Source organism: Pelophylax lessonae (assembly GCF_965119305.1).
Source record: "Pelophylax lessonae genome assembly, chromosome: 1".
In the NCBI taxonomy this organism is placed as follows: domain Eukaryota; kingdom Metazoa; phylum Chordata; class Amphibia; order Anura; family Ranidae; genus Pelophylax; species Pelophylax lessonae.
The window spans coordinates 556,249,414-556,273,207 of record NC_138768.1 but is presented as its reverse complement, the minus strand read 5'-3'; the positions used below and the strand labels follow the sequence as shown (position 1 = coordinate 556,273,207).

At 40.0% G+C, this 23,794-nt stretch overlaps 1 protein-coding gene across 1 annotated transcript in view; it reads right to left on the bottom strand.

Annotated features, from left to right (window-relative positions):
- ZAP70 (zeta chain of T cell receptor associated protein kinase 70) overlaps positions 1-23,794 on the bottom strand; it is a 103,997-nt gene that overhangs the window by 59,688 nt on the left and 20,515 nt on the right. The window lies entirely within an intron of this gene.

Genomic DNA, 23,794 nt, shown 5'->3' with positions numbered 1-23,794 from the left:
AAAATCAGTATTTTTTGCTAGAAAATACTTAGAACCCCCAAACTACTTAGAACCCCCAAACATCATATATATTTTTTTAATGTAAACATCCCTTGTGATGGTAATAGGCAGTGACAGGTACCTAAAAGACCCTCAGACCCCTCCGCTGCACTTCAATGTATTCAAAATGTCGAAATTGGCATTTTTGAATACTGAAACTTTTTTTAAATCGGAGCCATTGGCAGCTGAGTAAACCGGAAGTGACATTGTGATGTCGCTTCCGGGTTACATGATCGGAGACCCGATCGAAGCCGAATCCAGCTTTGTTTGGGACTCCAACCAGCCAGCGGACATGTAGGCTGCAGAAGGCAGTGGGAGGGGGGGGGGGAACGTCCACTCCTGCTTGCTGGGATAACGGTCGAGCGGCTGCTGTTGTTATCTCCTGAAAGCCGACCTGCTGGCTCTAAAAAAAACAGTACCGGGATGATGCCTGCAGTTGTAGGCATCATCCTGGTACAACCACTTCTTCAAGCCGACGTACAGGTACATCGGTTTGCGGGAAGTGGTTAAGATTCTAAGGGGAATATTGTATGTTGCATTAAAATAATGATAAATGGACTAATGTTAATATATATTATAAATCATACATCATATAGGATATATATATATATATATATATATATATATATATATATATATATATATATATATATATATATATGAATTACAAATGAGCAGCTGCTTAAGCAATCTGTAACACTAGATGCAAGAATTGTTATAAATACTGTATATGAAGCAGTGCTCAATATTGTGAAAACCCAAAAATAAATCAATATAATGACATCAAACTTATTAGGTGAAAAGGGTGTATAAAGAAATCACACCAAATATGTAAATAGTTTCCAGAAGAGCCCATACACAAGGGCTAAAGAGGAAAAATATAAGTCCAAAGGAAACAAATCATCCACGATTCACTTGCTCCACCAGTGTCCCCACAATCACAATTCGTAGTGCTTCCACCACCAGGTGACACCAATTATTAAAGCCTCTTACCGGATCCTGTGGACCATCATATAGTATGGTCAAATGCACGTGTTACATCTCCTTATGAAGGGAAACTCCAAAGCTCCAAACGTGATCCAGTTTTTTAAACCTATTGCCCAAGGATTCACTTAGTGTGATTCCCTTTGCAAGTTTCACTTGTTTTTTCTGGAATAAATGTTTTTTATGGGTTACACTATGGGCGTATATGCTTTTTATTTTTCCTCCTGCTGATGAACCAACCTTTACTGGATCATGTTTGGCGCTTGGCTGGTACACCGTTACATTCTAAGGAAGGCTATGAACAAGCAGGGTAAATTTGACTTATTGCAGAAGAGACTCTTCTGCAATAAAGGGCTGCCTGCATGCAATTTTATTTTAAACTTTAAATGCCAAGAGATTGTGGCATTGTTAAAATTACTTACCGTATATGCCAGTGTATAAAACGACTTTTTAACCTTAAAAACACCCCCCAAAAATAGGGGGGTCATCTTATACGCTGAGTATAAAATGTGAACCTTAGGAAAACTCCAGGTTTAAGACTACTTTACATAGTTTGTTTGGGCCAAACAGGCCCAAAACTAACATCCCTAATTAGTGGGTGTACACAAAACAGCTGCTAGACAAGACCTCATCATGGCTCCGCCAGCAAGAAGAAGTAAATATGAAGCAAGTTAGCAAGTAAGAAGTATATATGAAGCAAGAGTAGTCTTATACGGCGAGTATAGCCCAAAACCTATGTTTTAACTTGAAAATTAGGGGGACGCCCAGTCGCCTTGTACGCCGGTATATACGGTATTTAAAATGGCCAACTGCAGCACAAAAACATTCAAGTAAATAAGAGGTATATTTGATAATCTACTCATACTCCATTTAAATTATAAGAGTTGTTTTACCTAAATTGTTGAATTAACATTTCAACATTTGTAAAATATAGATATGAGGTGGGAAGGCCATCAGATTAAGTGTGAAATTTTTGTCTAGAATTTAGACACTGGAATTGTACATTCATACTCACTTTGGTGTTATACTCTAGGTATGATGAACAGCGAAACTTTGAGAACTTGATTTTGCTGCATAATCAGCAGTTTTAATGCTCATCCAAATTTTGTCGAAAAGGTTTCCAATTTTTTTCATGTGGACTGCGTGAGTGAAATTAGATAGGTGAAAACAGGCAAATGACCTTTAGGCAAACTTGACCATGTTGTTTTGAATGCCCTGTGACCTTCCTCAGGCCATTACCAGCAACCATTATTTGAATAACCATCCCTACCTGTGACGGTGTTCACCGTCACTGGGAGTGAGGGACATATACTTGGGGGTTGCTGAGAGAATGGTTTGGATGGCTTCAGATGGGAGAGTGATATTTGTCAACAGTGTCTCTCAAGAAATGTGGAGATTTGATCCCACTTTGCACTGTGAGACCTATGGCCTGTTGCCATGGAGTCTGTGACACCTAGATGTGTATTCCATGTGTTTCAATATAGTAGACGGACAGACTGTCCTATTGTTTATCTATTGAGCTGGGGTGTGGATTGTGTTAAGCCTGCCTGTCCCATTGTTAAATGTTAAATGTTAATGACCTCAAATTGTTCTGTCCAGGTGGCCAGATAATTTGTTCAGGTTAATTCTGTTTCTGTATACAATTTCATCTGCATAGGATAATGTAATCAGGCAACCCCTGACCTGTGTGTTGTGATTTGATCAGGAGGGGGATATGCTCATGTGTGTATAAATTGAATGTGAAACTGTTCAATAAAGGAGAAGGTTCCAAAACTTGTACGAGCTAAGTTGTTGGCTAGCTTTGTATGAGAAAGGCTGGGAAAATCTGGGGTATATGTTCATGACTGCTAGGTAGCCGTATACTGATGGAAGACCACAAGTACAGTGTGGGTCGGCGGTTCAGTTACACTACCTTTATGACCCTTATTTTCTGATAAACACGGTCTTGCACGGACATATGCTGCAGTACGCCCCTTGTGAACAAACCCTGAGGGCTCACTCACACAGGCACTCTGTCCCATAGAGATGCATGCAGAAAGCCACTTTTAGTCTATGGGGATGTGGCAGCTATATGAACACAGCCACAGATCGTAATTTGATAGGGGTGCAGGTGAGCACTCCTGGATGCACCGTCTGCATTCGGGGCCACACACCTACTCGTCAAATAAACATCTGTATGAATTCTGGTATGAACACACTCCTGCTACGTTCATGAAGCTGCTGCATTCCTTTAGTGTAACATAGGCTGCCTGCATGCAGCAACACACTGAGGCCCCCAGCGGGTATGTGTTATGGTGCAGTGCTTGATTTTTTATTTTTTTTATTTTACTCAACTATATGTGTGTCAGGTCATTGCCACACATTGTAGCACACTGCATTGCACATCCATTGCACTGTGATTGGGCGATAGAAAAATACATAGCCAATCTCCAGCTTGCTTATTTACAGTTTTTCATACCTTACATTTTCACCATTTTCAAAAAGAGCACAATATCAAATTTAGAAATATTTTTTAAGTATTAACTTAATACAGTTTTAACTTTAAATATTTAAAAATAATGTTTTGACTAACATGTGTGCAACTATCATGGGCCTAAAAAATAATAATAATAAAATATATGGTTTGGGGTCCTAAAAAAACTCTGAAAGCTGTATGTGAAAAATGATAACCTTCATATTTTTTTGAGTAAGTTTCTTATTTACAGTTTTAGTTTTGCGTACCTTCAGTTTTCACCATTTTTAAAATAGGTGCCATTTAAAATTCTTGTTATGAATTAACCTAGCACTAGAATTAACTTAATACAGTTTTAGTTTTTATATTTAGTAGGAATTTTTAAAGTAATGTTGTGCTCGTGTCCGCTAAAAATTATTTTAGTGTATTTTTTATTTTTTTTGTTTGCGAAAACATCACTTTGATAAACATTTGTGCAAATTTCACAGGACCTAAAAATCTGTAGCACTTTCTTTTTATTCTTACTGGACTATGCTTCCAGAAAATGTATGTTTGTTGGTTCTTTTACAAGCTATGAAAACTGTAAATGAAAAATGATAACCTTCAGATTATTAAAGTATGTTTCTTATTTACAGTTTTAGTTAAGATTACTCTTGATTTTCAACATTTTGCAAAAAGGCACAATGTAAAATGTACAATAATTGTTATTTATTAACTCAATCCAGTTTTATCTTTTAGATTTAGTAAGAATTTAGCTGGAATTTTTTATCACTCCAGTTTTAACTTTTAGATTTAGTAGGAATTTAGCAGGAAAGTTATGTTGTGTTTGTGTCAGCTTATAATGATTATAATGCTTTCAGAAAATGTATGGTTTAGGGGGTCTTTAACAAACTTTGAAAGATATAAGCGAAAAATATAAAAAATGGAAAAATGGAATGGTCTGGCAACCGCAGTAAGTAAAGCTCAGTGCCTGGCAGCAAAAGAGCTAATGGAAGATAATCCTAGAAATGGAGAATAGTCCTATTTCTGCAAAAAAACAAACATAAAAAAAAAAGCAAAAGAAAAAAAACTGTATTTCTTTAAGGCCCCTTTCACACAGGCAGACCGTTCAGACCTGCCTGTCCATTTTTTGGGCAGATCTGAATGGTCCCCCCATGCATCCCTATGGGGCATCGGATGTCAGCGGAGACATGTCCGCTGACATCCCATCTGTCAAATCTGGATGGATGGAAACTCTATTTTCCATCCGTCCAGCGATGGCCCGTTCCCATCTGATTCCCCCATAGAGATGCATGGGGAACTGACAGCTGTGTCTCCTCACACAGCGCGAAGACACATCTGTCATCCTCCTGCTCAGCGGGGGATTGGCGGGGGATTGGCGGATCGATCACCCGCTGATATAAACGGAGTCCGTCCGACGGACGGACAGTGTGAAAGGGGCCTAAGACACTATATGTAAAATGTGCAGATTTTCTTACCAGAACCTTATTCTTTTCCTTGGTAGACAACATGGAGGGGGGCGGGGGGGTAGCTAGTTGCCATATTTCAACCATAAAAATGAAATAAATGCATTGTTTGCAATAGCATTTTATAAATTCATCTGAATTGCTTTAATGAATTGAATTGTATTCTTTAGTATGTGTTTGGGTTTTGGAGGAAGAGAATACGCATAGCAAAGTGTTACTTAAAGGGTAACTCCATTTTAATTAGTAAAAATAGCAAAATAAAAAAATATAAAAAAATGGCATATGCAATTGAGACATATGGGTCATATACAACGTGTCATATACATTTTGTCCTATTGTAGTTGAATTTAAAAAAAGGACCTTTCCTTTTCAATCTGCAGCGCTGTAATGTGGAATGCAATATGACAACCAGGGGGGTTTTTGTACACTGATGGTGTACAGAACTTCCCCCAGAAATGTAATTTCCTGCTTGTGTGATTGGCTGACAGATTTTCCCAGAAGTCTGCAGTAAAATATGAATCCGATTTTGAGGATCCCCTGCAGCAAAAATTTAATTTTTGGTGAGATACTCCCAATGGGAACACGTCTAAAGGGATGCAGACCCTGCAACTTTCCTTATTGGAACCCTGCGAGTACAACAGCTGATTTATAATTATAAAACCACTCCCATTCACATTCACTTCACACATGGACACAGATAAACCAACAGCTTTTTCTCCAGAATAACATATGGTAGGTATCTCTACAACAAAGTTTGACAAAAACCTTGAAATGTACATAGATCACCTAGAGGGGGAATGTTTTTCTCTCAACAAAAGTGGAGTTACTCTTTAGTTTTTTCTAAAGACACTGTATAAAACATTGTACACATTTGAGGCACATAAACTCTTGTTTAATAGGATGCACTGTGGGAGGCAGGGAGTAGGCATTTATAAGGCAGAAATATGAAATTAATATTTAGCTCCTTAAAAATTATATAGAAACTGAACAAATTTGATGCATGGAATCCCAGTTTTTAATCCAAGGACATTTCTGAAGCAGTGAGAATTTCAGTTATATGGTGCCTTGAAAAGGTGTTCATAGCCCTTGAAATTTTCCACATTTTGTCATGTTATAACCAAAAACATAAATGTTTTTACTTGTCATTACAAGTCATTACTTTGTAGTTTTTTTACATTTGTAGCAATTACAGCTGCAAGTCTTTTTGGGGATGTCTCTACCAGCTTTGCACATCTAGAGAGTGACATGTTTGCCCATTCTTCTTACAAAATAGTTCAAGCTCTGTCAGATTGGATCGAGAGCATCTGTGACCAGCAATTTTCAAGTGTTGCCACAGATTCTCAATTGGATTTAGGTCTGGACTTTGACTGGGCCATTCTTACACATGAATTTGCTTTGATCTAAACCATTCTATTGTAGCTCTGGCTGTATGTTTAGGGTCGTTGTCCTGCTGGAAGGTGAACCTCACCCCAACCTCAAATCTTTTGCAGACTCTAACAGGTTTTCTTCTAAGATTGCCCTGTATTTGGCTCCATCCATCTGACCAGTTTCCCTGTCTCTGCTGAAGAAAAGCTTTCCCACAACATGATGCTGCCACCACCATGATTCATGGTGGGGATGGTGTGTTCAGGGTGATGTGCAGTGTTAGCTTTTCCCCACACATAGCATTTTGCTTTTAGGCCAAAAAGTTACATTTTGGTCTCATCTGACCAGAGCACCTTCTTCCACATGTTTGCGGTGTCCCCCATTTGGCTTCTCGCAAACAATTGCTTTCTTCTTGCCACTCTTTCATAAAGGCCAGAGTTGTGGAGCGCACAACTAATGGTGGTCCTGTAGACAAATTCTCCCACCTGAGCTGTGGATCTTTGCAGTTCCTCCAGAGTTACCATGGGCCTCTTGGTTGCTTCTCTGATTAATGCTCTCCTTGCCCGGCCTGTCAGTTTAGGTGGACAGCCATGTCTTGATAGGTTTGCAATTGTGCCATATACTATCCATTTTTGGATGATGGATTAAACAGTGCTCAGTGAGATGTTCAAACCTTGGGATATTTGTTTATAACCTAACCCTGCTTTAAACTTCTCCACAACCTTATCCCTGACCTGTCTGGTATGTTGCTTCACTTTAGAGATGCTGTTTGTTCACTAAGGTTCTCTAACAAACCTCTGAGGGCTTCACTGAACAACTTTATTTATACTGAGATTAAATTACACACAGGTGGACTCTATTTACTAATTAGGTGACTTCTGAAGGCGATTGGTTCCCCTTAGATTTTAGTTAGGGGTATCAGTAAAGGGGGGTGACTACAAATGCACACCACACTTTTCAGATATTTATTTATAAAAAAAATTTGAAAACCATTTATCATTTTCCTTCCACTTCACAATCATGTGCCACTTTGTGTTGGTCTATCACATAAAATCCCCCCCAGAAAAAAACATTTATGTCTTTGGTTGTACATGACAAAATGTGGACAATATCAAGGGGTATAAATACGTTTTCAAGGCACTGTAAATAAGCATAGAGGCTGTTATTTTTGGAAGCCACTATATTATAATGGCACTGATGTGCTGTACTGAATCTCTTCTTTTTTTTAATGGGATATAGTATTCTTAATACAGCCACAACAATAAAATTACACTTGAAAATATTTTTAGCGACAGGTTAAAAAAAAACATGCACAGAATATCATCCTTTAATTTGTATATTCATTTAGATATAGGTAGTATATCCTTTTATACCTCTTATGGCAAAGGGAGAAAAAACATGTACAAATTAGCTGCCAAAAAGTATAATTCTTTTGGCCACAAAATTCAGATTTAGGGAATGAGTCCAGGTAGAATCTATCACAGTTGAGCAACACTACACTACTTGAGCATGTATCCGATATAATTCTGAATCATGGCAGCTTACTTAAGTAAGATAAAATGCACAATACAAACAGCATAATATAGCCTGCATGAAAGCCCAAAAAATTTCCATATAATGAGAATCATGTGGAAACAAAGTTTGGTCCATTTATAATGACAATGCACTGTAAGGAGTTGCAAACAATAATGGCCAAGTCGTTACCCAGGCAAAAAAATGTCTATATTTTTTTTGGGGGGAAATTAGCTTTTGAGTTTTAATGGTGCTTTCAAAATGTAAAGCAACACAAATATTCTTGCAGAGCACAGGATGTTACCTGGCCAATAATGTCAATTCTTCGCTAAACGTGAAACAACAGTGGAAAAATTGGGTTTGGGGTGTTAGTGGTGCTAAAACGTGTTAACTCTAAAGAAATATTTGTGTGAAGCACAGAATATTAACCGGCCAAAAAAATGTAAATTCTTTGTAGCTTGAAACAGCTGTAAAAAAATGTGGGTGGTCAAAATATTAGTGCCATTGCAATGAACAACAGCAATGGGCCCTGTATGACATGGTGGTGAGGAGAAGGAAAGGGTGCACTAAAAGAAAGTGTGTACCTTTTGCTGCTCCCACTTATGATCCCAGGGGCAGTCACGTGTTTTCTCATGCATGTGATACCCAAATGGCTGGCACATTTATCCTGGCTGATACGCTACAAGCAGAGGCTGCAGACCAAATTGGTGCAGTTGAAAGGCAGATATAGTATGTTAAAAAAAAAAAGGTCTACACTGCGGAGCTCTGTCTATTCGCTGTCCATTTAACCACTTAAGCCCCGGAGGATTTTCCTGCTCAAAGACCAGGGCCTATTTTGCGATTCGGCACTGCGTGACTTTAACGGACAATTGCGCAGTTGTGCGACGCTGTACCTAAACAAAATTGACGTCCTTTTTTTTCTCACAAACAGAGCTTTCTTTTGGTGGTATTTGATCACATGTGCAATTTTTATTTTTTGCGCTATAAACAAAAAAAGAGCGACAATTTTGAAAAAATAACAATATTTTTCACATTTTTTTATATGAAATTCTCAAAAAAAAAAAAAAAAGGTAAAAATCTAAATTTTTTAACATTTTAGGCCAATTTGTTCTCTGCTACATATTTTTGGTAAAAAAAAATTGCAATAAGCCTATTTTGATTGGTTTGCGCAAAAGTTATTGCGTTTAATAACTACGGGAAAGATTTATGTAATTTTTATTGTTTTTTTTTTAACGAGTAATGGCGGCGATCTGCGATTTTTTTTGCGGGACTGTGACATTGCGGTGCACAGATCGGACCCCTGACTGACATTTTTGACACTTTTGGGAGTACCAGTGACATTACTACAGTAATCAGTGCTATACATATGACACTGGCAGGGAAGGGGTTAACTTTATTAGAGATCCAGGGGTTAAGTGTGTCCCTAGGGGCGTGCTTCTAACTGTCAAGGGGCGTGGCTTTTGATGTAACCACAGAGACATACGATCCTACATAGCAGGATCGTATGATCTCTGCAGTTACACCAGGGAGAATGACAGGCGGCTTTGTTTACATTAGCCGCCTGCCCTTCTCCCTCTCCAGCGGGAGATCGGGAGTGACCGGCGGACATCGGAGCCGCCGGTCACTCGCGCGGGGGTGTCTGTGAACGAGCCGGTGTGTGAGCGCGCCTCTGGCGGCGCGCTCGCCCCCTGCAGGCTCCTGGGCGAGCGACGTAGTACTACGTCACTAAATACTGGCATATTGTTCTGATAGTGGCCGATTTCTACCATCACATTCCTATCTATATTTTAAATATTTTGGAAATAATTGGGGATACAGGGACAGGAGGGGGCTTGGAGAATGTGTGGTTTTGATTTTGATGTATTTTGTACATTATGTTTTGGTATTGCTAAAAATCATCTCACAAACTTTACCAAGAAACAGGGATGAATTGAGTGTTTAGTACAAACATAAGTTTGAACCGAACAATCACTGGTTGACCATTTCGTCAAATCTTTTATCAGCTTCTGAAGACGTCATGTAATGACGAAACGTGCCAAGTTGGAATACACTGAGCGTAACTTTTAGTGTAGGTGGAACGCATGCTGATGCTTAGCGGCTCCCTGCTTTTAATGCCTAGGGATGCCTGTGTTTGGAATTTTTAATGTGCGTAAGCATATAACGGATGCTTTTACAATAAACTTTAGACATTTTTACGCTATGGGAAATATATAAGGTGATAAACCCGAAAACCTGCGCAAATGAAAAAATTGTGAGGAACAAATAGATTTTCAAGTGAAATATAAAAAAAGTGTGAATGGTGACAAAGCAAAAAAGCAAAAAAAACTGTGGGGGAGTGATCCCAAATTAGAAGCAGCAATCAACACAAAAACGTAAAAATTGATAAAACATATGTATATTTATTGCTAAATATAAGATTGCGCTAAACCAAAACCACTGTGTTAATCGATAAAGTGTAAAATCAACAAAATTCTGTGCAAAAAAAGTATTATGTGCAAAAAGTATCTAGTAGTAGTAAAAATAGCACAATCAATCAAATAAAGTGTCCATAAAACAGTCCATGAAATAGCAGCAGATATCCGGATGTTGAATACCAATGGATAAGCTTGTTGTATGGCACTATACACCTCCACCAGAACACCCAAAATATGTATGCGCTTACCAGAAGCTGTGGACCCCTTATTATAGGGGGTCAAACACGCGGATAAGGTCATAAACACCAGGCATAAGAAGGAGGCACTTTTTCCCCGTAACCTTTGTAGATCCCAATCTGTTAACCTGGGAGATGGGCTTCTGAACAATGTAACCAGGGAAAAACAAGAAGGGCTCAATGGTGAAGTACGTTAAACCACAGAAGTTTATTAAGAAAAGGATCCACTTACAGTTATGTGGATAAAACAGAGCTTAAATTCACAGCATGCAGTCTCCGGTGTGCGGACGCCTTCCGCGTTCCACAAGCGTACCACCGAGAAGCCAGAAATGAGGATGGCGTAGTCACAGGTCCTAGCGTTTCGTAAGCACGCCGGCTTACGTCATCAGGGGCATGTGACCGTGACTACGTCTACGCCTTAAATACAGCCAAACCTCGCTTTGGTATCCAATCCAACTCCGCCATCACAATAATCCCTCCCCCCAAAGTATAGATGAAAGACAGAAGCCCCAACATATCATCTTTGGGAATGGCAAATAATCACTGAATCGCCAAACGGAGGAGATCGTGTGACACACACAGGAAATACCCATATATTATATACTAATAAATAACGGCGGAGGGATAGATAACAAGCAGGAATATGCCATATGACAATTGGTCCCAATACCGCTAAACAAAATATCTCATAATCAACAATAACTTATATTTGAATTGTTCATATAGAATTATTAAACTGGGTAACTTATTAAAATTATTCATATTCATAATTAAAAGTTAAATTAAATGATTATTTTGGGTAAATTTAGTAAATATTGCAGATTATAAATTATTGTTAAAATTAATTCTGAATGACTATGATAAATATTAATTAATAATAATAAAATTAGAGGTAAGAGGTTAAAAATTACTGATTAGGGACAATTGGAATGAGTTGAAATCTAAAACTTCCCCAGATGGAAACCCATGGGTCCCTCACTAGAAAATTGTAGGATCACTGATAAATGATATCAGTACGAGGGTGAAAAGGTATCCATTGGGGACAATAAAATGAGTTGGAGTCTAAAAACATATCACAAATAAAAACTCAAGGGTCCCTCACTAAATGGAATAAAATCAATAATTAGATATAAAACAATTTAGGTCTATATCAATGTTTAAACCAGCAGGATGTAAAGTCTGTAGACGATAGATCCATTTGGTTTCATTCATTGATATTTTTGGAGTTAGATTGCCTCCTCTCCAGTTTGGTTCCACCTTATCAATGCCACAAACCAACAGACCTATTGTGGCATTGATAACCGAAAATAGTTAGAAAGGCTATGCTTTGGGTAGCCCTTATAGATATTAGTAATATGTTCATTTATTCTAGTACTCAATGTACGGGTAGTGATGAATTTTTTAATGTTATAGGAAAAACCAGTGGAATTAGATTTAAAAGAATTTATTGTTTTAAAAATTTTTGTAACGGTGCAAGTTTTGCACCTTTTGCAGGGATAAACGCCTTTCCGGTCTAAAAACGTAAACAATTTTCTTGGGGGGTCCGGTATATTCGGAGCCAGGTTGTGCCTGAGGTTTGGAGCCCTTCTTTAGATAAACCGGCCTATCAGGAAGAATAGAACCCAGAGAACGGTCTTTCTTCAAAATAGGCCAGTGCTTCCGCACGATGGCCTCTACTTTCTTATAATCACAGTTAAAAATCAGATCACCTCTACTCACATTACTATTCCTATTCTTATCAGCAAGCAAATCCTTCCTAGGAATCAGTTTAACCTTGTCTCTATTTTTTGAAATCTCTTGTCTACTATATCCTTTTTCCACAAATCTTTCAATGAGTAGATTCGACTGAATATCGTAATCCTCGTTTCTTTTGCAATTACGGCGGATACGAATGAACTGTCCCTTTGGAATGGCTCCCAACCATTATAGTATTATTGAATTTTTCCAGGGTGAGATCCAAGAAGTGTACTTGTTCCCTATTCCAGGTGGCGGTGAAAAGTGAGGAAATCCTTAAGTGAGTCTTCAGACCCTCTCCATAGCACCAAGAGGTCATCAATGTATCTTTTATATAGACTTAGAGAGGGATTCGGATTAGAGAAAATAGCTTCTTTCTCCCATTCCCCTAAAAAAATGTTCGCCATGCTGGGTGCGTATTTCGCGCCCATCGCCACTCCTTTTATTTGGTTATAGCATCTCCCTTGATGCCAGAAATAGTTGTTCTCCTTTGCTAATTTCAATGCATCATACAAAAATTGTTTCTGAGCAACTTTAAGATTAGTTTTAGAGTTCAATGCTAGAGTAGTGGTGTGGAGTACATCCGATTGCTTAAGACTAGTGTAGAGTGATTCGACGTCAATAATTACCATGAACGTCTCATCCTCTACAACTATGTCTTCCAAGAGTTTGATAAGGTGCTTGCTGTCTTTCAAATAGGAGGGGTATGTAGATACTAGAGGCTGTAGGAAATGATCTACATTTTCTCCTATTCTAGAGAAAATTGAGCCAATCCCACTAATTATGGGACTCCCAGGAGGATTGGCTCTATCCTTATGGATTTTCGGCAATTGGTAAATTGTTGGGAGTCTGGGGGCTTCTGGTACCAAGTACCAAGCCTCTTTCTTAGATAAGATCCCCTGCTCTCTTGCATTTTTCACCAATTTCTCTAGTTTCGTTTTGAGTTTAGGGGTGGGATTTTTTTTCAATCTTTTGTAGGTGACCATGTCACCTACCAGCCTATCCAACTCTTTAAAATAATCAGTTTTATTTAAAATAACGATCCCCCCCCCTTTATCAGCCGGTCTAATCACAATGTTAGTCCTCAAGGCCAGTTCTTCCATACCTTTGTCAAATTCTTTTTTTGGTATACAGTAAACCCCCCTCCATTGCGGGGGTTACGTTCCGGACCCAGCCGCGAAAAGTGAAAATCCGCGAAATAGAAAAACCCTATTAAAATGCATTGTAGGCATGTTTTTTTACTGTCACTGTACGTGTAAAAGCATTTTAAGGTCTTTAAACACACTTTTAAAACAATAGAAACTCATTTAAACACATAAAAGATACTGAGAGACATAGCAAGAGCTATGGAAAACACAAAAATATTTCATTTTTAATGATTTATATAGTAAAATAACATTACAAAAAAAACTGCAATATACCGGGACCGCAAAAACTGAACCGCGATGGTGCGGGGGTTTACTGTATTCGTATTTTGGTTTAATTTTTCGTATATATCATCCTCCACCAAATTCCTGAATACCTAAAGGAAATGGTTAGAGGAGATAGGGGGATTGAAAGTGGAAACATTTCTTAATCCACTGCCCTCAAACATTCTCTCTGCAGAATTAGATGTAGATGGTTTTTCCACAAAAAAAATTCTTTATTTAAAATTTTCTAATGTATTTTTCAACATCAATAAAAGTGTGAAACTTATTCACACTTTTCTCGGGGGCAAATTTAAGACCTAATTCTAAAACCTTTAATTCATTAGGGGTAAAAATCACGTCACTCAGATTAAAAATACCGCACCCTAATTTTCTCTTTTTCTTTTGGACCTTTCTTCCACCCCTGCATCCTCTCCTCGTTCTCCTTGGTGTCTTTGGGGTGGTCCCCTCACCGGGGGTGTATCCCAATGGGGTGGATGGGGTTCTTTATAGTAATGGTCGGGTCTCCACCAATTTTGAGAACCTCGACCTCGATGGTTCGGTCTGCCTCTCTTCCCTCCTCTGTGTCCTCTCGGGGCTCCATATGGATGGCCGGAGCCCCTCCCTCTCGGACCTGGGGGACCACCCCTCCCCCTCCTCTGAAAACCCTCATAATTGGGGTAATTGGAGGGGGGAGGTGCCAATGGGGAATATCTATTATACGTAGGAACCTCAAATTGAACCTCAGAATTGTATCTACTCCGAGAAGGGGTTCTATGATCAATATGTCTAGAGGAATCTAGACCGGACTCATCAAGGTCAAACGCTATGAGAAGCCCGTTCTTCTCTTTCTTTTTCTACTACTAAATTTTGCCACTGGAGTTTTTAGCAAAACCACTATGAGGAGAGGATACCGGAGAGTATCCCTGGGTGATCACCAGTGGTGGAACTACCAGGGTCACAGCAGTCGCACTTGTAGACTGGGCCCTAGCGTTCCGCCACTCTGGAGGGGGGTGGTTGGGCCTGCCTGCCCGACCATCTACAGCCGCTGCTACTTGGCACTGATTAGGACGTTATGTCCAGGATATACACTGTGGAGGGTCTGGGAGGGGGGGCACCTCCACTAATTACAGGCGCCATTACAGGCAGCACTCACTGCCACTGTCATAGCGCTCCGCCCATTCCTCCAAGCAAATCCATGTCGAGAGGAGGAAACTGGAGTGGAGCAGAAAGTCAGATGATCAGCTGATGGGCCAGTAGAGTGGAGGGGGGAGCTCTCCTCTACGTGAGGAGATGTGAAGACAGAGTTCGCATGTCGGAAGAGCTGCTACTGGAGGCCCCGAGTCCAGACTAAGAGAGTACTGAGCATGGAGGGGGATTGACTGACACTGAGAACAGGTGAGTGCCAGTGTCACCATCCCATCCCTACCACCATCCCTCTGCCACTGATCCCATTCCTCCCACCATCCCCCTGCCACTGATCCCATTCCTCCCACCATCCCTCTGCCACTGATCCCATCCCTCTGTCACTGATCCCATCCCTCTGCCACTGATCCCATCCATCCCTCCATCCCTCTGCCACTGATCCTATCCCTCCCACCATCCCACTGCCACTGATACAATCCCTATGCCACTGATCCCATCGCTCCCACTATCCCTCTGCCACTGATCCCATCCCTCCCACCATCCCTCTGCCACTGATCCTAAGGCTTATTACTACACAAAAAATGAAGTTTTTACAATTTTTTTTAAAGTTGAAATTAATCATATAGCTTTGCCACTGCTGTATGTAAGCTAAGCAATTATGAAAAAAGTACATGATAGACATGCAATTTATGGGATTGCAGAATATGGTGTTGCTGATGCTGTCCTTGAGAGTCATAAAATTCTGTATTTCTACATACAGCTGTAAGGCATCCCCAAGCATCAACAATCTATCTCACAAAATAAATAATAAAGATGTTGTACGCTGCCACCTATTCCTATATATATAACGTGAGGCTGCTGCTATAACTAAATGTGTTCCCACATACAGTGCAATCATTAAAATAAAAAAAGGAGGAAGTGAGCAGAGGACCCACTATCTGATGTACAGGATTGTTTGCCATTAGGCTGTCTTGGCCCTTTTGAGGGTCTTGTCCTGAGGTGAACAAGTATTTCACCTGGTGACGCAGCACTTTTGTTATATGGTGGAGCACATATTAAAATATGAAGATGCACTGAAGCACTTTATGTTTGGACTGTTGGGACTTTATTTAATTACCTAATATGTGTTTATGTATTATGTAAATCAATGTATATAAGTAATCTATCTCACAGCACACCAGCATTCACACATTATAGGGTGAAAACACGTGTGGGCTGGTGTGAACGAGCCCTCGGTTTACGGATTAATACTCTGATGTTTAGAAGCAAAAACTGCTGGTATAATGCAGGATTCGCAGTTCCATCAATGATAGCATGCCTATCTTGGGCATCGTCTGTACTCATGCCCATACGAACTTCTAGTTTGGCTAGTTTGGCTCCCTGCCCCATAACACACCTAAACAAGGGAGTGGATGCTGATAACATCAGTGCCCTTTTTCTGAAAACATGCCCTTATTTACTCGATGACTGGTGACCTCGGGGCCCTTTTATGGACACACATATATATATATTTATATTATGGACGGCTGGACAAGCAATAACAAAGTTGGGTCCCATGACATATGTGAAAGCTTAAAATGTTTCTTCTCTAATGCATTCTCTGCATTAAGGTAAAAAAAAAAAAACTACTGCACGCAGCCCCCCTTATACTTACCTGAGCCTGACCTCGATCCAGTGATGCACACAAGAGCATCAGAATACACTGATCAGTGCAGTCAATCCTGTGTAAAAGGACACTGACAGTCTGCAAGTGTCAACACAAATGTATTTTTTTTATTGTATTTATTTACTGTTTTTGGGCTCTTTCACACGGGCGTTCCGTATATCCGTTTTTCATCCCATCCGTTTGCGGATGAAAAACGAACATTATGTATCTCTATGTAAATACGGATGTCATCGGATGATCATCCTCTGACATCCGTTTTTTGTCAGTTCAGTTCAGTTCAGTTTTTTTGAACGGAGGAGAACCCTATTTTTTCTTCCTTTCAAAAAACGGAACTGAAGCAAAAACGGATGTCAGTGGTGTCATCCGCAGACATCCGTATTTACATAGACATGCATTATGTCAGTTTTTCATCCGCAAACGGATGGGATGAAAAACGGACATACGGACCGGATGACACAAGTGTCATCCGTGTCCGTTACAAAAAAAAAAAAAAAAGGACCTGATCGGGCAAAAAAAAAGGAACGTCCGTGTGAAAGAGCCCTTATTCATATGTAGAACAAAAGTGTGACCTGTCATGTGGTAATGGTAGCAGTTACCACGTCCCGCTCTGCCTATAGTAAAATGACAGGCAGGCGGTGGTTTAATTGTTCTGACTGGAAGTCATATGACATCCTTCAGAACAAGCCACTAGTGCACGACCCTGAGGACACGCAGCACAGTAAGCGGTGGTGTGGTGTAGAGCTTGGATCACATTGCATCTCTGATCACGGTACAGAGCCTATGACATAGGTTCTTTACCATGTGATCAGCTGTGTCCAATCACAGCTGATCACAGTGTGAATAGGAAGTGCTGGTTATCATCATGCCTCTACTCACGCTGACAGCATGTGAGTAGAGGTGACCTGATAAGCAGCTTTCCTCACAGGGGGGATCTACACTGATAATCAGCGCAATGATTATCAGTGCAGCCCCATCAGTGAAGCCTGCCAGTGCTCACCAGTGATGCCCGCCAATGCCCACCAGTGATGCCTACCAGTGATGTCAATCATTACCCATCAGTGATGCCAGTTAGTGCCCTCTTATCAGTGCCATCTATCAGTGCCCATAAAGGCTGCCCATCGGTACCCATCAGTGCCACCTATCAGTGCCCATTAGTGCCTCATCATTGCCCGTCAGCAGCTTCATCATTAACCATCGGTGCAGCCTCCTCAGCCCCCATCAATCAAGGGGAAAATTTAATTATTTACAAAATTTTATAACGGAAATAAAGAAAAACTTTTTTTCCAAATTTTTTTTGTCTTTTTCATTTGTTTAGCAGAAAATAAAAAAACTCAGTGATGATTAAATGCCATCAAAAGAAAGCTCCATCTGTCTCAAAAAAATGATACGATTTTTGCTTGGGTACAGTGTTGCATCACCGCGTAATTGTCATTCAAAGTGTGACAATGCTAAAAAGCTGAAAATTTGCGTGGGCAGGAAGGGGGTGAACATGCCCTGTATGGAAGTGGTTAGAGAAGTAAATTAAATCAAGAAAATGTATATTATATTTAACTTATTACCCTTTTTAAGCCTAGGGCAGCTAAAATAAACTCGTCCCTTTATTCCTTTACTTACTTACTATTTTTTTCTTTTATAACTAACATAGCCATGCTTTATACCAGAAAAATAGTTTTAGTGTGATTTTAATCAAGACAAAATATAGAATAACACTTTATTTAGAGTAAAACTACATTTTTAAAAAATGATCACTGTTCGAAAAATGTTTTCACATTTTTATGGATTTCATAAATAGGTTAAATAGGAAAAAAATATCTTTTCTTGCAAGGCAATGTTACCAAAAGCCTAGTTTGTCCTCAAAAATGTATGTATAACGTTGCTATCTTAAGCCTCCATTCACACTACCGCGACTTGTCAGGTGACTTGTCAGCCTGACAAGTCGCGGTCCGTCGCGGTCCATGCAGTGCTACAGGACCCGTTCTAATAGGAGCGACACAAGTCGCTCCGACTTAGAAAAAGGGTCCTGTACTACTTCGGGGCGACCTGGAGCGACTTGCATAGACATTCATTGTATGAAGTCCGTGCAAGTCGCGCCGAAGTCGCGGTGCACGCGACTTCACAGGTCGCCCCCGAAGTCGTGCCGCTTCAGTGTGAATGCGGTCTAAGTATAACAAAGTTATCACAGAAAAAACTCATAATGGAAATGTAAAAATTTCCCCGGTCCACAAGAGGTATAATGGTAGGTGAGCTGAATTAGTTATATAGCTTATTCTTCTTTTAGTGTTATGCAAAGCAAAATACAGAACACAGACAAACTTGCAAAATAAACATGCAGTCTTAAACAGCCTGAACTGCACAGTGCATGCCAGCATCTCCTTTGAATTTACAGAAAGGGGCATACTTAAAAACAGTGAATTTGACATTCACTACAGGTGAATCTTCCTGGTGCATGTGTTTTATCTGCTTCAGGTCTGCCCTATAGCAGTTTCACAGCTACTGGGCAACACCTGTGCCCTGGATCACACACACACATATATACTGTATATATATATATATATATATATATATACACACACACATGATCCAACATTCGCGGGTAGGGGGCACGCATGTGTATGATTACACACAGTGGAAGCCGATCGGCGGGGGCACAGTACCCAATGTCCTCCGGCACCTGCCGATCGTTAGTCAGGGAGCCAGAACTGCGATCTGCCTATGTAAACAAGGTAGATTACCATTCTGACAGGAGGGAAGGGATGAACTTTGTGTCCCTGCAGATACATTCCATCTCTTCCCCTAGTAAAAGCAGCACACACAGTGAAGTAAAACACTGGCTAGGCACACAGTTAGCCCTTTGATCGCCCCTGATGTTAACCCCTTCCCAGCCAGTATTATTAATACAGTAACAGTGCATAATTTTTGGCACTGATCGCTTTATTAGTGTCACTGGTCCCCAAAAAGTGTCAAAGTGTCAGTTAGTGTGAGAATATCCACTGCAATATCGCAATCCCACTATAAGTCGCTGATCGCCGCCATTACTAGTAAGAAAAATAAATAAATAAAAAATATCTCATAGTTTGTAGATGCTATAACTTTTGCGCAAACTGATCAATATACACCTTTTAGGATTTTTTTTTTTACCAAAAATATGTAACAGAATACATATTGGCCTAAATTAATGAAGAAATTTGATTTTTAAAAATTTTTTATTGGATAGGTTTTTTTAGCAGAAACAAAAAAAATAAAGTTTTTTTTTTAATTGTCGTTCTTTTTTTGTTTATAGTGCAAAAAGTAAAAAAAGCAGAGGTGATCAAATACCACCAAAAGAAAGCTCTATTTGTGGGGAAAACAAGGACATACAGTAAAACATTGGATTGTGAGCATAATTCATTGCGGAAACATGGCTGTAATCCAAAGCACTCTTATATCAAAGCGAATTTCCCCATAAGGAATAATGGAAACTCAGATGATTCATTCCACAACCATTTATTCATAAGTCTTTCAGTTTATAGTCCATATAAAAAGATTATAGCAATGTGATAGGTTGTGTAACCATAAAATGTCCATCCACAAATGGCGCCTCCACAAGGGGATTAGAAGCAAAATCCAGCAGGAGCTACAGAGTATAAAAGACAAGAGAGGCGCCTCTAATGCTGGCCATACACTAGCCGAAAAATCGTTCGAAAATCTGTCATTTGGTCCGTTCATTCGTTTTTCGTTCAGTTAATGGGCACAAGTAGGAAATCGGGTTTAACTTTTCAGAGCTGAAAAATCGAAGGAACAGTTTGGAAAATTCTGCTGACAAATGATAAATTGTAAGGTTAATGTGTTTCTCGCCCAAACTGTTTGCACTGTATATGTGACAAACTGAGCAAAAAACTGATTCATTTATGTCCATTGAATGATTTATCGATCAAAATTCAGTCATTACATGATGCATGATCATTTGCTCTCAAGGCCGAGTGTTTGTTTTTCAAAAATGAGTTCAAACGATTTTTGATATTGTATATGGCCAGCATAAGTGTAGCAATATGGTTACATTTAATAAAGGTTCAACATTTAGCAACTCACATGGTTGATGAATAAAAGAGGCACATCTAAGTATGCAGGCATCGGGGGTAAAGTTGTCCACATAGATCATCCTCCTCACCACCGTCATTCTGCAGTCGTGATGGGGAAGTCTACCCTGCAGTACAGCGATCTGAAAGCGAGGCTTGAAGCGCTCGTGGAAGGGATGACGTCGATGGCGGTGAGGAGGACGGTCTATGTGGACAGCTTTACCCCAGATGCCTGCATACTTAGATGTCCCTATTTTAATTATCAACCATGTGAGTTACTAAATGTTGTACCTTCATTAAATGTAACCATATTGCTACACTTATGGCACTTTTCCACTGCAAGTACCGGCTCGGCTCCACTCGGCACTGCTTGGCCCAGCTCGGCTCAGTTTGCTTTTCCACTGCGTGGTATGAGTCGGCACATTTCAGCACTGTATAGGCTCTACTTGGCTCGGTTTGCTTTTCCACTAAAGTAGTAAGTGGGTGGGATTACAACGATTCTCTGACCAATCAGTGGCTAGTAGTGACAAACAATCAAGGCTACATGCAAAGGATTGTGGGATATGGTATAAGTGCAGCCCGCTTGGAACCCCAACCGAGGTGGTACTGTTTAAGCGAGCCTTACCATGTAGTGGAAAAGTGCCGCTGTACCAATCCGTACCGAACCGTTCTAACATGTACCATGTGGTGCCATGCAGTGGAAAAGCGCCAAACCGAGCCAACTGAGTCATACCATGCAGTGGAAAAGCGCCATTAGAGGCTCCTCTCTTCTTTTTTATACTCAGTTGTGACGTGATGCTACTTGTAGATCAAGACATCGCTTGTTTATCAAGTCACAATTTATAAAACAATTTTTCTTGTCTTGCAAAACGCTCTCAAACCAAGTTACTCTCAATTCAAGGTTTTACTTAAGTACAGCGTTGCACGACTGCTTAATTTTTAGTTTAAGTAACACAGTGCTGTATCACAAAAAATGGCTTGGTCATGAGGGGGGGTATATCTTTCAGAGGTCAAGTAGCAAAATGACATTGATTGATTCAACACCATTAAATGTTTGTTAAAAGTCACATTGACTGCTTTTGAAAATTACCCCTCAGATTTTTTTCTCTTTCTTGACCTTATTTTAAAACATCTCCCTCCTTCCTGTAAGATAAGTTGCATATGTCCCACTATCTCCATACTCTATCCATGCACCTCCTACTAGTACTGGTGTTTTGAGAGGGAGGTCCAATTTCATTTGCCAAATTTTAAACCACTAGGATTGCTGATTGGTGTAGGCTTGTATCGATATAGTTGGGTGATCCCAAAGTCAAAGCTCTTGCTAAATGGATGCAAGCCATATACCTGATGTGATAGGCAGATATCTATAAAGGATCTTTGTATTTTTTTTTTTATTTAAAACTTTTTAAAAGAAGACAAACTGTAAAACAAAAAATTGAAATCAGTCCAGTAAATCAGCTAAACATAGCTGATTTCGATGCTAATCTAACATTAGCTAAAATTTGTGGATCTCCCTGTTCTGGGTCAATACTCAAAATTGAGTCAAAGCGTATTTGCTTAACTTATCTTTAATAAATAGGTTAAAAAAAAAACAAACATTATTTCCTAGCAAAAAATGACAGATCTAGCGGTGAGCAGTTATAGAAAATCTTTGAATCACACAGGAAACCAGTTCAGGAAACGCGCTCTGTTTAAGAGTGGAAAAAACAATGTTTTTTCACTTCTCGAGTGTGTTATGAAATGAATCATGAGCACTAATAACTTGTATAGTAAAGATCAAGTAAAATTGATCTCCTATTTCAGAGTGTGTATAAGGGGGGAAAAAGTGACTGTTTGCCCCCTAGGAATTAGGTTTGAGCTCACACGTTCTTAGCTGTTCTTGATGAATAACACTTACATCTAAATAGTTGTTGCAACAAGTGTTTTTTTTTTTTTGTTCTTCCGGTTTTTATAAATTAACATAATTATCACTGCCTAAAATATGATAGCGTTCATTTTCCTGAATATGGTATTAGTAGCATGTACTGTACATTAGAGAAAGCGGCTTTAACCACTTCTGGAACTCCTCTCCTACATGTTTAAATCATCCTTCTTTTTGCTGAAAAATTACTCAGAACCCCCAAACATTATATGGGCTCTTTCACACGGTCCGCCTGCGTAGGCGGATCCCTGCTGCTCAGCGGCGATCGATCCGCGATCCCCGCGGAGCCGGCGGATGACAGCTCCGTCTCCGCTTGCAGTGCGGAGAGGGAGGTGTCACAGCCCCCGCTGCTCTCTATGGGGAATCGGATGAGAGCGGACCGCCTGTCCGCTCTCATCCGATCCCATCCGATCTGATCCCCAGGACGGATGGAAAATAGGGTTTCTATCCGTCCGGATTTCACAGACAGGATCGGATGCGTATGGCAGCGGGTGTCAGCGGACATGTCACCGCTGACATCCGCTGCTCCATAGTGCTGAATGGGGCATCCAATCAGATCCGCCTAAAAAACTGACAGGTGGATCTGATCGGACCGCCCGTGTGAAAGAGCCCTATAGGTTTTTTTTTTTTAGCAGAGACCCTAAGGAATAAAATAGCAGTTGCTGCAACTTTTTATGTCACACGGTATTTGCGCAGCAATTTTTTGGGGGGAAAAAAACCGTTTCATGAATTAAAAAAAAAATACAAAGCACTAAAGTTAGCCCAATTTTTCATATAATGTGAAAGATGATGTTCCCCCGAGTAAATAGATACCTAACATGTCACACTTTAAAATTGCGCACACTCGTGGAATTGCGCCAAACAGCGGTACTTAAAAATCTCGATATATGACGTTATAAAAATTTTACAGGTTACCAGAGGAGGTCTAGGGCTACAATTGTTGCTCTCTAATGTTTATGGCAATACCTCACATGTGTGGTTTGAAGGGGCCGTTTACATGTGTGCGTGACCTATGTATGTGTTAGAGAAAAAAATGGACTGGATGGCAGCACTGGGAAAAAAACACGATTATTGCAAAAAGTCAATGAAAGATAAACCTACCACAGCGGGGATGATGACAAAACAGCTAAAGCGTTTCATCATATGATGATTCATCGTCATATGATGAAGCACCAGTTTTGGTGCGAAACGCGTTAGCTGTTTTTATCATCATCCCCGCTGTGGTATGTTTATCTTTCATTGACTTATTGCAATAAATGTGGTTGTTTCCCAGTGCCACCATCCAGTCCATTTTTTCCTCATGCTTCTGTTGCAACCAGGGCATGCACCCGAGCTATCCTTCTGAGGTTTAACTTTAAAGGAGGTTGTCTTGTCCTGGAGCAGCACATTACTTTGCCT